The sequence below is a fragment of the Rana temporaria genome, chromosome 2, assembly GCF_905171775.1.
Source record: "Rana temporaria chromosome 2, aRanTem1.1, whole genome shotgun sequence".
Classification (NCBI taxonomy): domain Eukaryota; kingdom Metazoa; phylum Chordata; class Amphibia; order Anura; family Ranidae; genus Rana; species Rana temporaria.
The window spans coordinates 129,132,123-129,144,865 of record NC_053490.1 but is presented as its reverse complement, the minus strand read 5'-3'; the positions used below and the strand labels follow the sequence as shown (position 1 = coordinate 129,144,865).

The following is a 12,743-nucleotide window of genomic DNA, read 5'->3' as shown; positions in this document are numbered from 1 at the left end:
GGGTGAGGTGTTTGGGGCGATGCTAAAAGATCCCTGCTAGCTGTCAGATCAGGGAGCGGGGGGTGCAGGGCCAGTCCATTCGTAACATGTTACACTAGCTTCACCCCCCTGAGGAATGATCAATGGGGCATATATCTTTTCTGAGGGTGTTTGAGGAGAAATTACGTTGCTGTGCCACAATGTAAAGCATCATGGCTGCGGCATGTATACACCCCTGTCCTCTGCCTTTGAAGTGGGGAGTGGTGCATGTGTTACCACCCCCCAACAACAAGTGTAAAACAAGGCCTGAATAAAGTTTGATGAAAGGTTTGTAAGGGCTTATTTGTACTAGCGGTTGGGGGGGTTGCATTTTTACATCCCCCCATTACTACCTTGCAGCGGCCAGGGGTGCGCACATACCACAGGAATTATACCCCCTGTTGCTTTCAGCGGGCACTCCCGCCTACGGAACGTGACCCATTCAAGTGAATGGCGCTGTGTTGCAGAAAATTATAGCAGGGTTCAAGGCAGGGGCGGACTGACAAATCATGGGGCCCCCGGGCAATAGGAGATTATGGGGCCCCTGGGCAATAGGAGATTATGGGGCCCCAGGCAATAGGAGATTATGGGGCCACACAGTATACACACACATACAGTATGCACACACAGTATACATACACACAGAATACACATACAAACACTGAAAAGGTACTGGAGTGGCATGGGGCCCTCAGGCAGTGCCCAAGGGCCCGAATAGTCAGTCCGCCCCTGGTTCAAGGGGTTAAAGCAAGCGGCGAGGAGGCGACTGCCTATCAAATGCTTTCTGAAGAATGATCTGAACAGAAATAGCTACTTGTGTAAACAAGCCCTAAAGTATTGCTGGTCAAGCTGCTCTTTTAAAAGCAGACACACACATGAACAAGGCCTGACAAAAAGATATTTAAAGTGGAGTTCCACCCATAAATATAACATTACATCAGTAGTTTAAAAAACATTTCTTTAGTCCTTTAAGAAAAAACAAAAGAAAGAACAACAAGTGTTGTTGCTAGGCAGAATAGTATTCCCACTTCCTGCACCTAGGTGCTTAAGCTTCCTAACCTACACAGCACAGACTCCTGGGAATGTAGTGGGTGTAACTTTCCAGGAGTCTGTGCACTCCCCAGTCTCGAAGAATCATGTGACTTGGACAGTACAGGTGCTGAAACCTGATATGAAACCTATTACACTGCTTGTGCAGCACTGAGCATGTGCGAGATCTGCAAGGCTGAAATCCAGGGAGTCATAGAGTCTGGCTTCATGATGGCCACACTTAAGATGGCCCCAAAAATTATACTGTACAGTACAATTATGCACTTTGAAGGCTCGTTCATGTGTGATGACTGGTGCTGGTGATGACTGGTGCTTTTCTGCACTGGACAAATGGCAGTCACCACAAGGGCACATAGAAAATAATTGCTTTTCTATGTCCCTATTCACACTACAGTGCTGGTGTGACATATGGTACAGTGCAGTGCATAAAAATGCAGGCGTGCTGTATGTCACTGCGTTAATGTGCGGAGACACAAAGTGTCACCTTGTGACCCTTCAAAAAAAGTAAAAAAAAACAGGAAAAAATGTAATTAAAACTGTGCAATATGCTGAAACACGCAACATACTACCTGTAACGTACCTCACACTGGCAGCTTCCCACACAATATAATGCTGCCTGCTTCTGTGAAGACTAGAGTGATCAGGCCCCAAGGCCTTGGTAAAGGGCCGGTAAAGATGCATGGCTGAGTTGTATTTTTACTGCCGCCCAACTGCTCCCCCTTAAGTTGCAAAGGGGTGTACATAAAACTCATCCGCAATGCTTTGCATTGCAGCTCTACAAAAATGATCCCCCATTGTGCTAAATGGGGGCCACACTGCAAATGCCCCACTTTTTTACGGGTTACAACAGGTGGTTAAGAGGCAACATAACATCTCCTCACAGCCTGTCAAACACTCTCTGAAGAGCGATCCACTGTGGATCACACTTCAGAGGGTGCTGCAAGTATAAACAAGCTCTAAAGTACTGTCATCTGCTCTTTTCCTTCATACATAAATAAAAATATGAAATGATATTACTTACCCGGCTGTTGAAGTTTTATAGTAACACAATGAACGTTCACAGTGGACTTTGACTTCTGATATGAGTAAGAGGGTTTGGTTCCTGTAACAAAACAAACTGAATGTAGTAGGAGGATCTGTGTTGACACACAGAAGCGTATTCAGCAGCAGTGAAAGGTCATGATGATGTGCAAAGTTTAGTAACCAATAGCAACCAATTCAATTTCCTAATTAAGACCCCATACACACTATTAGATTTTCTGCAGATTTTTGGATTTACCAAAACCATGTAGTGCAAGGGCCTGCCTGACTGCATACAAATTGAAACTCTTAAGGTTTGACATCATATTTTATGGTTTTGGTAAATCTGAAGACAAAAATCTGCAGAAAATTGTATAGTGTGTATGGGGCTTAAGCCCATGTGCCGCTACCGGTGGCTCCCGTGCGCGGGAGTGACATCATCGCGGCTCCGGCGAATCACAGTGCCGGAGCCGCGATACCCGGAAGTAACCCCCCTTCAACTTACATCACAGGCGCAGGGGGTGTGGCTGGGCACACCCTAATCATCCTAATCATCCTGTGCAGCGCCAAAGCACCAAAGCCCTTTCAACTGGGTTCTTAATTTTTTTTTTTTAAATAATATTTTTTTTTTATTGTAAAACATTAATTAAAAATTACTGACACTGTCCACTGCCCTACTGACACCAATCTGTTCCCAACTGACACGTTTACAGCTCTACTGACATCGTCCATTTTCTAATACATTTTACAATTTTTCTATATACACACACACGTGTGTTTGAGCTTTGGGGCGCACACCCATGATCACAGGTGACCATTTCCCAACCTGCAGATGACAGTTACTCCCCCACCCGCTAATTGATATCCCTCCATGAACACTTCACACCTCCTGCTGACAGACCTCTCTCTCCAGCCTGTCCCCACACACCCTCTCACCTGCTGACCAGTGGATGGGGGAATTACTCTTGCAGTATTATTATGTTCTGCCAGTGGGGAGCCTTCCCTATCCACACAATACAATAATCAGTGTTGCAAACTATAGCTGACAGCACTGATTGTTTTGGGAAAAACCTGACAGGCTGGTTGTACTTAAGTAGATCAATAGATTGACTTGTGTACAACTAGCTAGCTCATACATAGATCGACTATGGCAGGTCTCTGCTTAATTGGCTTAATTTCAATCCATGTATGGCCCGCTTAATCACTACGCAGTCCCTAAACAACCTTCCACAAACCTTTACATTTTTCCTTCTAAGGCCCTGTATGACCAAACATGTCTGCTGAAACTGGTCTGCGGGCCAGTTTCAGCAGACATGTTCGGTCGTGTGTAGGCCCAAGCGTGCAGGATTCCAGCAAACATTTGCCCGCCGGGCCTTTTCCCAGCGGACAAATATTCCTGGACTTGTTTTAAAACAGTCCGCTGGAATCCTGTCCCCTCGGACATGTTCGGTCGTCTGTACAGACCTACCGTACATGTCCGAGCGCCCGCCATCCCTTGCATGCGTCGAATGACTTCGACGCATGCGTGGAAGCATTTAACTGGCAGGCCCGCCCACGTCGCCGCGTCATCGACGCGGCAACACCGCGGACACGCCCTGCGTATTGTTTACGCGCGGATTTCTGTACGATGGTTAGTACAGCCATCGTACAGAAATCCCCGGGCAGACATGTACGGTGAAAACGGTCCGGCGGACCGGTTTCATCGTACATGTTTGCTGGTGTGTACACGGCCCTAGATTCATTCAGCCTCCTCACCTGTACATAGTGCCTGCTGTCATACCACTTACACTCAACTCCTCTACATACTGCTCACTGTCATACCCTCCACACACACTTCTTTCCTGTACACACTGTCCACTGTCATACCCTCCACACTCCTCTCCTGTACAAAATACTCACTGTCATACCCTCCACACTCCTCTCCTGTACATACTACTCACTGTCATACCCTCCACACTTCTCTCCTGTACATACTGCTCACTAGGGGTGCAACGGATCAAAAAACTCACGGTTCGGATCGTTCCTCGGATCAGAGTCACGGATCGGATCATTTTTCAGATTGGCAAAAAATAATAATAATAATTCTGCAGTGTCGATGGACGATGGACGTTTTTACGTTCATGGAGAACAGAAATGTTAATTTAGAGGAAATGTTTAATTCACATAATAAAACACTTAATACAGATTTGGAAAGTTTAACCAGAAAACTAGGCCATCTGATGGAGAAGAAAGTCTCCTTATGGTGGGATGTAAACACTTTTGATCAATACATCAAAGAGAACATAGCCTCTAGGAGGATAAGGTGGGAATTACCACCCAATGATGGATTCGATGATAAGGAATCGATGGAGGAATGGTTCGAGTTTTTTAACAACAAGAGTGTGGAAGGGGTTAAATTTCGACTGAAAAGGAAACAGAAAAAGGCTCGACTAGTACAACAACAAATAGAGGATATCAAAATTAAACTAGAACCTCATAAGGAATCAGGCGACTTTCACACTCGCCACATCACTAAATAAAGATTTTGTGGCTAAAGACTTGGAAGTTCAACAACGGAAGATTAAAAAGTTCCAACGAGACGTGGCGGATTACAAGGCAGACCATGTCTTCAAATGGCAACACAAGGTAGAACCGACTCAACCAAGTTTGACACAATCTACACCAGTAAGGGAAGTAAAAATACAGGATCCCACAACATCATATATACGAGCCCCACCCAGATGGGAAGATCAGGGCCCGTACAGGGAAACAGTAAGACCACAATATGAACAGCAGAATAATGGAAATTATGTACCTCTTTTCCCCGAAGAAAGAATGGGAATTTTTTAAAAAAAAAACATTAAAAAAAACTCACAATAATGGGCAACAGAATGACAGAAACCAAAGGGATAATAGAGGACCTCCTCAAGTACAAGAACAATATGGAGGATATAACAGAACCCCAATAGAGGTTTACAACAGATTTGAGCCCATTAGAGCCTACCAAGATCAATACCATAATGACCAATGTCACTACTATGATCAACACTATTATGAGACACAATGTCCTTTTTTAGACAGGGAGAGGAGGGAGTACTCCCCCTGAAGACAAACTCAAGACCCCCACTGCTCCCCCAGAAGATGATTCCAAGAGGACAGAACAAGATCAAGCCAAGAACGAGAGGGGAAACAGAGCAGGAAAGAGATTTAAAAAGAAAAAGAGAATATTAGGAGAAAATGTTGTCAATTTGAGTACAATCCAACTGACCACTGAGGAATTAATAGTACTAGATAGGGGACTTAAACATGCACCTGTTAAAAATCTCAGTAAGTTTGATACGTATATTGGGATTCGGAAATATGTTAGGAAGCTCATCATGAAGAAATATTTCCTATGCAATATATTTAAACAAAATGCACCAGTTTTATCTAGCACCAATCCCATACATAGCACGCTGCGAAACAATTCTGTTTTCAACCCACAGGTATCGGATAATCAACATATTGAAGTGTTTAAAAAAATAGTTCTACAAGATCTTGAATCTCTGGAACTAAAGAAGAAGTTTGATCCAATACAAATGAAGAAAGGCCTGAAACAACTCACTGAAAGAAATTATATAGTAATCTGCCCGGCGGACAAAGGGGGTGCAATCGTGATACAAACAAAAGAACAATATTTGGGAGAAATAAACAGACAGTTACAAGATGAAAACACCTATATTAAGTTATTAGGCAATCCCACCATCAAATATAAAAAGGAATTAAAACTCTTGGTCAATTTGGGAATGTTCCAGAAACTTGCAGGATCCCAGTGATATACACTGTCCCAAAAATCCATAAGTCAAAAGATAATCCACCTGGACGGCCAATTGTTAATGGCATTGAATCGCTTACATCCAGGATGGGACAATATATAGATTACTTTATCCATCCAGCAGTCCAGGGTACACAAGCATACCTCAAAGATACTAAGCATATACTTCAATTAATCAACTCAGTACCAGTACTAGAAGGCCGCACTCTACTAGCCACAGCTGATGTCGCATCGTTATATACCATTGTTTGACATCATGATGCCTGTCATGCCATGAAATGGCTATTATGTATGCAAAGCAATTTGATCTGCAAACAACGCAAATATTTGATCAAATGTCTGGAATTTTGCCTTAAATATAATTATTTCTGGCATAACCAAACCTATTACAAACAGGCTATAGGCATAGCCATGGGGGCGAAGTTTGCCCCCAGTGTGGCGAATGCCTTTATGGCACAGTGGGAAGAACAGGCTGTGTATGAAAACACACTCACTGAACTACCATTGTACAAAAGATTCATTGACAATGTTATTATAATATGGAATGGGAGTAGAGAAAAATTTGAAAACTTTCTAGAGAAGTTGAATAATAACAAAAAGAATATTCGCCTAGTATGGAAGATAGATGAAAAAACAGTTGACTTTTTGGATTTAGTATTACGATAGAAGAAAATAAAATTACAACGAAAACATACTTCAAAGCAGTGGACACCAACAGTTACCTATCAGTGGAGAGCTGTCATCACAAACCTTGGCTCTATAACATACCGAAAGGACAGTTAATTAGGCTAAAAAGGAATTGTACCAAGGAGGAAGATTTTATTGAACAGGCAAAACTGATAGGTAAAAGATTTGAAAAGAAGGGATATTATGATTCCTGGATCAAAGAACAAATCAAACATGTACAAGATTTGGATAGACACGATATGCTACAAAATAAGAACAAATTAAAATACAAAGAAGATGCACCTTGTCTTATATTGGACTATAATGTCCAACACAAATAAGTAGCCAAATTGGTACAACGCCACTGGCACATTCTATTAAATTACAAAGATTTGAAAAGCATCCTTCCAGATAGACCAAGAATCATTTATAAAAGAGCACCCACCTTAACCACTTGCCGCCCGCCAATGACAAATTGACGTCGGCAAAGTGGTTGTAGAATCCTGACTGGACGTCATATGACGTCCTCAGGATTCTTAGCCGCTGCGCGCCCTGGGGGGCGCATATAGCGGCGATCGTTGTTGTGGGGTGTCAGTCTGACACCCCGCAACACCAATCTCGGTAAAGAGTCTCTCACGGAGGCTCTTTACCACGTGATCAGCCGTGTCCAACCAAGGCTGATCACGATGTAAACAGGAAGAGCCGTTGATGGCTCTTCCTCACTCGCGTCTGACAGAGGCGAGTAGAGGAAAGCCGATCGGCGGCTCTCCTGACAGGGGGGGTTCGCGCTGATTGTTTATCAGCGCAGCCCCCCCTCGGATCGCCACATGGACCACCAGGGATGCCCACTAGGGAAGGGCAAAACTTAAAAAAAAGGGGAAAAAAAAAAGTAAAAAAAAAAAGTCTGAAAAAAAAAAAAGATGCAAAAAAAAAAAAGATGCCAATCAGTGCCCACAAATGGGCACTGACTGGCAACAAGTAAATCAGTGCCGCCCCACAGTGTCCATCAGTGCCGCCCCACAGTGTCCATCAGTGCCACCCCACAGTGTCCATCAGTGCCACCCCACAGTGCCCATCTGTGCCACCCCACAGTGCCCATCTGTGCCACCCCACAGTGCCCATCTGTGCCACCCATAAGTGCCACCCCACAGTGCCCATCTGTGCCGCCCATGAGTGCCCATCTGTGCCGCCCATGAGTGCCCAGTGCCGCCCATGAGTGCCCATCAGTGCCGCCCATGAATGCCCATCAGTGCCGCCTATGTGTGCCCATGAGTGCCGCCTATGTGTGCCCATCAGTGCCACATACCAGCGCCGCCAATCAGTGCCACCTCATCTGTGCCCGTCAGTACTACCTCGTCGATGTCCATCAGTGCCATCTCATCTGTGCCCATCAATGCCACCATATCAGTGCCCGTAATTGAAAGAGAAAACATACTTATTTACAAAAAAATTACAGAAAAAAATAAAAACGTAGTTTTTTTCAAAATTTTCGGTCTTTTTTTAGTTGTTGCGGGAAAAAAAAAATCGCAGAGGTGATCAAATACCACCAAAAGAAAGCTCTATTTGTGGGTAAAAAGGACGCCAATTTTGTTTGGGTACAGTGTAGCATGACCGCGCAATTGCCATTCAAAGTGCGACAGTGCTGAAAGCTGAAAATTGGCTTGGGCGGGAAGGTGTATACGTGCCCTGTATGGAAGTGGTTAAGGGATATGCTGGTACATGCAGTGATTGCACCACCCCCCAAACCTAGTTACTCATTCTTCAATGAAAAGGGCTTTTTTTCCTTGCAGAAACTGCTATGCATGCAGACATGCTAAACTATTTTAAGGCAAAAAAACAGAGTTTATTGGAAGTAATACAGGACAAACACACACTATCAGAGACTTCATAGGATACCATACAGAAGGAGTGGTGTATGTACTCCAGTGTAACTGCAAATTACAGTATGTGGGCAGAACTAAGAGGGCTCTCAAAGTTAGAATAGAGGAACATATACGAAATATTGCAAAAGGTTTTCCGAAACAGAGTGTATCGCGACACTTTGCAAAGGTACACAATCAAGACCCCACACAACTAAAATTTTGGGATATAGAGAAATTTAAGGGGTCACGGAGGGGAAGCCATAAAATCAGAGATATCAGTCAAAAAGAATCTCGATGGATACACACTCTTAGGACACTAACTCCAGGTGGAATGAATATGGACTTCGACCTCGATTGTTTTCTTAGTCATTTTTAGAAACTTTTTATTATACATTTTCTCTATTGTTATTCTTATTAACATGCTGTGGACACTTTGATTAGAATCCACAGGTTTTATACTTAGACATAGAGGGCTAGATTCAGGTAGATCAGCGGATCTTTAGATCCGTGTGATCTATCTGATTTAAGATACCCTGCCGCAAGTTTGAGAGGCAAGTGGGTAATTCACAAACCACTTACCTCCAAACTTGCGGCGGCGTCTCGCAAATCCCCCGGCGGAATTCAAATTCCGCGGCTAGGGGGAGTGTACTATTTAAATCAGGCGCGTTCCCACGCCGCTTTAAATGAGCATGCGCCGTCCGCGAAATTTCCCGGCGTGCATTGCTCCCACTGACGTCACTAGGACGTCAGTGGTTTTGACGTGAGCGTAACTTGCGATGCGCAGGTTTCTGAATCGGCGTACGCAAATGACGTAAAAAATTCAAAATCGACGCGGGAACGACGGCTATACTTAACATTGGCTGCGCCTCATAGAAGCAGGGGTAAGTAACAACACTGCGTCGGGTCCGCGTACGTTCGTGAATTCGCGTATCTCGCTGATTTACATATTATTCAACGTAAATCAGCGGGAACGCCCTCCGCGCCATTTTTAAATTACAAATAAGATCCGACGGTGTAACACAGTTACACCTGTCGGATCTTAGCCATATCTATGCGTAACTGATTCTATGAATCAGGTGCATAGATAAGACCAGTGTAAGTCAGAGATACAACGGTGTATCAGGAGATACACCGTCGTATCTCTTTGTGAATCTGGCCCAGAATCTCCCTTATTTTGTTCAATTATTTAAGAAATATGATATTGAATATTGGTCATCCTATATTAGGTATAGTACATGTTTATGTTTCTTTGGTTTTTCGACAGTCGGGGGTGTATAAATATTGTATTTTTTCTTTTTTGTCTTGTGCTACCCTCATATGGGGTAATCCAGATATCGCTATCATATACCCCCTTTATATTATTGGTTTATTTTAATATTAATATCATTTTCTTTATTTTATTTCTCACAAGTTGCCTTATCCTGGAGTCGAGATTGAAATGAAATGTATCGGCATAGATATGGATCATTTCAGTATAGAGTGTTGTATACAATACATCTCTGTGTAATTCCTCATGGCTTGATGAGCCTGAGCAAGAGGAAACAGCAGTACTCCTAGAATTATGTTTTCGTTCTCCAAGAAAATGGTGGATTAGTTAATAGTTACCCCACCAAAACAATGGCCGCGCCTTTAGTCAGATATGGACTACAAGAAAATGGCGGATCATTAACTTCCTGTCTCCACTATATATCTATGGTCTCTCGACAACCAATCAGGTTCCCCTGATGAAGTCACGAGGCACTTGACGTAACGGCGTAGGGAAAGGGATTACGCGTGACTGCCGTAGACCGGAAGACATCAGAGGAGACGTAAGACGGCGCTGCGACTTGTTTACTTTTATGCATATTCACTTTTTATCCATGTAAGAGTCACATTTTTAGCGTTTTTAATAAAGATTTGAAGATATTTCACCATTGGAGGCATCCTTTTCCTCTCTTCCTCCCCTGCATACATGGTGCGCTGAGCACATACTAGGTTCATCATTTTTGGGACCAGTGTCACTAGTCAACACAAGAGGCTGACATACAGGAGAGGACCTGGAGAGGACTGGGCAGCACATTCCTGGAGACGCTTACACCCATGCTACATGCACTATTCAGCAGCAGTAAGGTGAGAGTTCTGGGAGACTGGCACAGATTGTATTATAATACACAGAGTCACATTACACCAGAAAGTCCAGGGAAGATTTGGACTAGGGTTGTCCCGATACCGATACTAGTATCGGTATCGGGACCGATACCAAGCATTTGCCCGAGTACTTGTACTCGGGCAAATGCTCCCGATGCTTCACCCGATACTTGTACTGTCGGCGGTGATCAGTGCATGGGGAAGTTACAAGCACAGATCACCGCTTAAAAGTAATTTCTCCGCTTCTCTCTACACCCCCTCCCCCCGCGTGGCTTTCAGCTGCTTTAAAATCAGCAGTGATCGGTGCTTGTAATTCCCCCACACACGATCACCGCTGACTGTTCCGTGTCCTCCTCCAGCACCCTCCGTTTTGCTGCAGTCTGTCTCCCTCCCTCCATGTCCCCCACCGTGTTTCTCTCTCTCTCCGTGTTCCCCGTGTTTCTCTCTCCCTCCGTGTATCCCTCCGTGTCCCCCATGTTTCTCTCTCTCGCCGTGTATCCCGCCATGTTTCTCTCCCCTCCCGTGCTCCTCCTCCACCCCTGGAATTGTCAGGATGGAGAGCGGGGTAGGAGCCGGTAAATCCGGCTCCTTACTGCTCCGAATGGACAGAGTCAGTGATCACTGACTCTGTCCATTCACATAACTGAAACATCGTAACCTGTGTTTACAATGTTTCAGTTTATGAATGAAGAGAAGACGTTGTCTTCTCTCCTTTCATTTACAGCGCAGCTGATGCTGCTGAGAAAGGGACTGGGGAACATGTGTGTCTAGTCCCTTTCCCTGTCTCAAAGGGGAGATGTCAGAGGTCTGTTAAAACCCCTGATATCTCACCAAAGCCCCCCAACAGGGCTGAAAAAATAAATTAAAAAAATAAAGATTAAAAAAACAAAAGAATAAAAAATAATAATGTAGAAAATAAAAAAATAAAATAAAAAACACACTGACACGGTCCCCCCCCCCTTAAAAAAAAGAAAGCATTATAAATAAAAAAAATTGTAAAAAAAAAAATGAAAAAAAATTGTTACTGGCTACTGGCATGTCCTGCATCTAGCGTTCTTTCGGAACGCACGATTCAGTGCCGCTGGAGGCTTTGTAACCAATCACAGGGTGCACCTGTCCACCGAGTCGGTCGATTGACTTACCTTCATAAAAGTTAATCAGTCTTGGATCACCACCAGCTACCAAGCACCTGATGCTGATGTAACCAAATTATTTTTTTTAAATATCAGATCCCTTCAAGACTGCCAATGCTGATGCTGAGTGACTATCCTGTTATGTTGAGTGACTATACTCTTCCTCCTCAATGATCATGCTGATAGCTTGTAAGAACATTTTTGGTTCTGGGCACCTCCACCAGTGGCTAAGGCCCAATTTTTGATGCAATACTTTGCAGCGGGCTCATTCCTGCGCTCCAACTAAAGTATCTGTGAGGGGTTGCAGTGTTGTGGCACCAGCACCAGTGGCCCAATTTTTCTGCCCCTGTTTAACAGGGGCGTGTAAATACAATTTTTGATGCAATACTTTGCAGCAGGGCTCATTCCTGCGCTCCAACTAGAGTATCTGTGAGGGTTTGCTGTGTTGTGGAACCAGTGCCTAAGGCCCAATTTTTCTGCCCCTGTTCAACAGGGGCATGTAGTTACAATTCTTGATCTAACATTTCACAGCAGGGCCCGTTCCTGCGCCCACCAAGAGTAACTGCGAGGGCTTACAGTGTTGTGGCAACACCACCACCACCACCAAAGGCCCAATTTTTCTGCCCCTGTTCAACAGGTGCATGTAATTACAATTCTTGATCTAATATTTAACAGCAGGGCCCATTCCTGCACCCACCAAGAGTAACTGTGAGGACTTACAGTGTTGTGGCACCAGCACCAGCACCACCACCACCACCAAAGGCACAATTTTTCTACCACTGTTCAACAATGGCATGTAATTACAATTTTTTATATAATAGTTCACAGCAGGGTGTTCCATGGCCCACCAAGACTAACTGTGAGGGCTTACAGTGTTGTGGCAACACCAACACCTAAGGCCCAAATTTCTGCAGAGTATATACAGCAGGCCCCTACTTTTAAACATCCAACTTACAAACGACTCCTACTTGCAAACGGAAGGAGACAACAGGAAGTGAGAGGAAATCTACCCCTAGGAAGGGAAATTCTCTCATGTAAGAGGTGTCTCCTCTCCACTGATGCTTTATCATCAAT

The 12,743-nt window shown here is 44.1% G+C and overlaps 1 protein-coding gene across 3 annotated transcripts in view; it reads right to left on the bottom strand.

Moving 5' to 3' along the window:
* The window catches only part of LOC120929492 (17-beta-hydroxysteroid dehydrogenase type 6-like), a 65,148-nt gene that overhangs the window by 35,554 nt on the left and 16,851 nt on the right, over positions 1-12,743 (bottom strand). For 2 of the 3 annotated variants that reach the window (XM_040340973.1, XM_040340974.1), the window contains one exon: positions 2,090-2,170. The exons of the other annotated variant lie outside the window; for it this stretch is intronic. The gene's annotated coding sequence lies outside the window, so the exon portion shown is untranslated. The remainder of the gene's footprint in view (positions 1-2,089; positions 2,171-12,743) is intronic. 3 annotated transcript variants of the gene reach the window in all.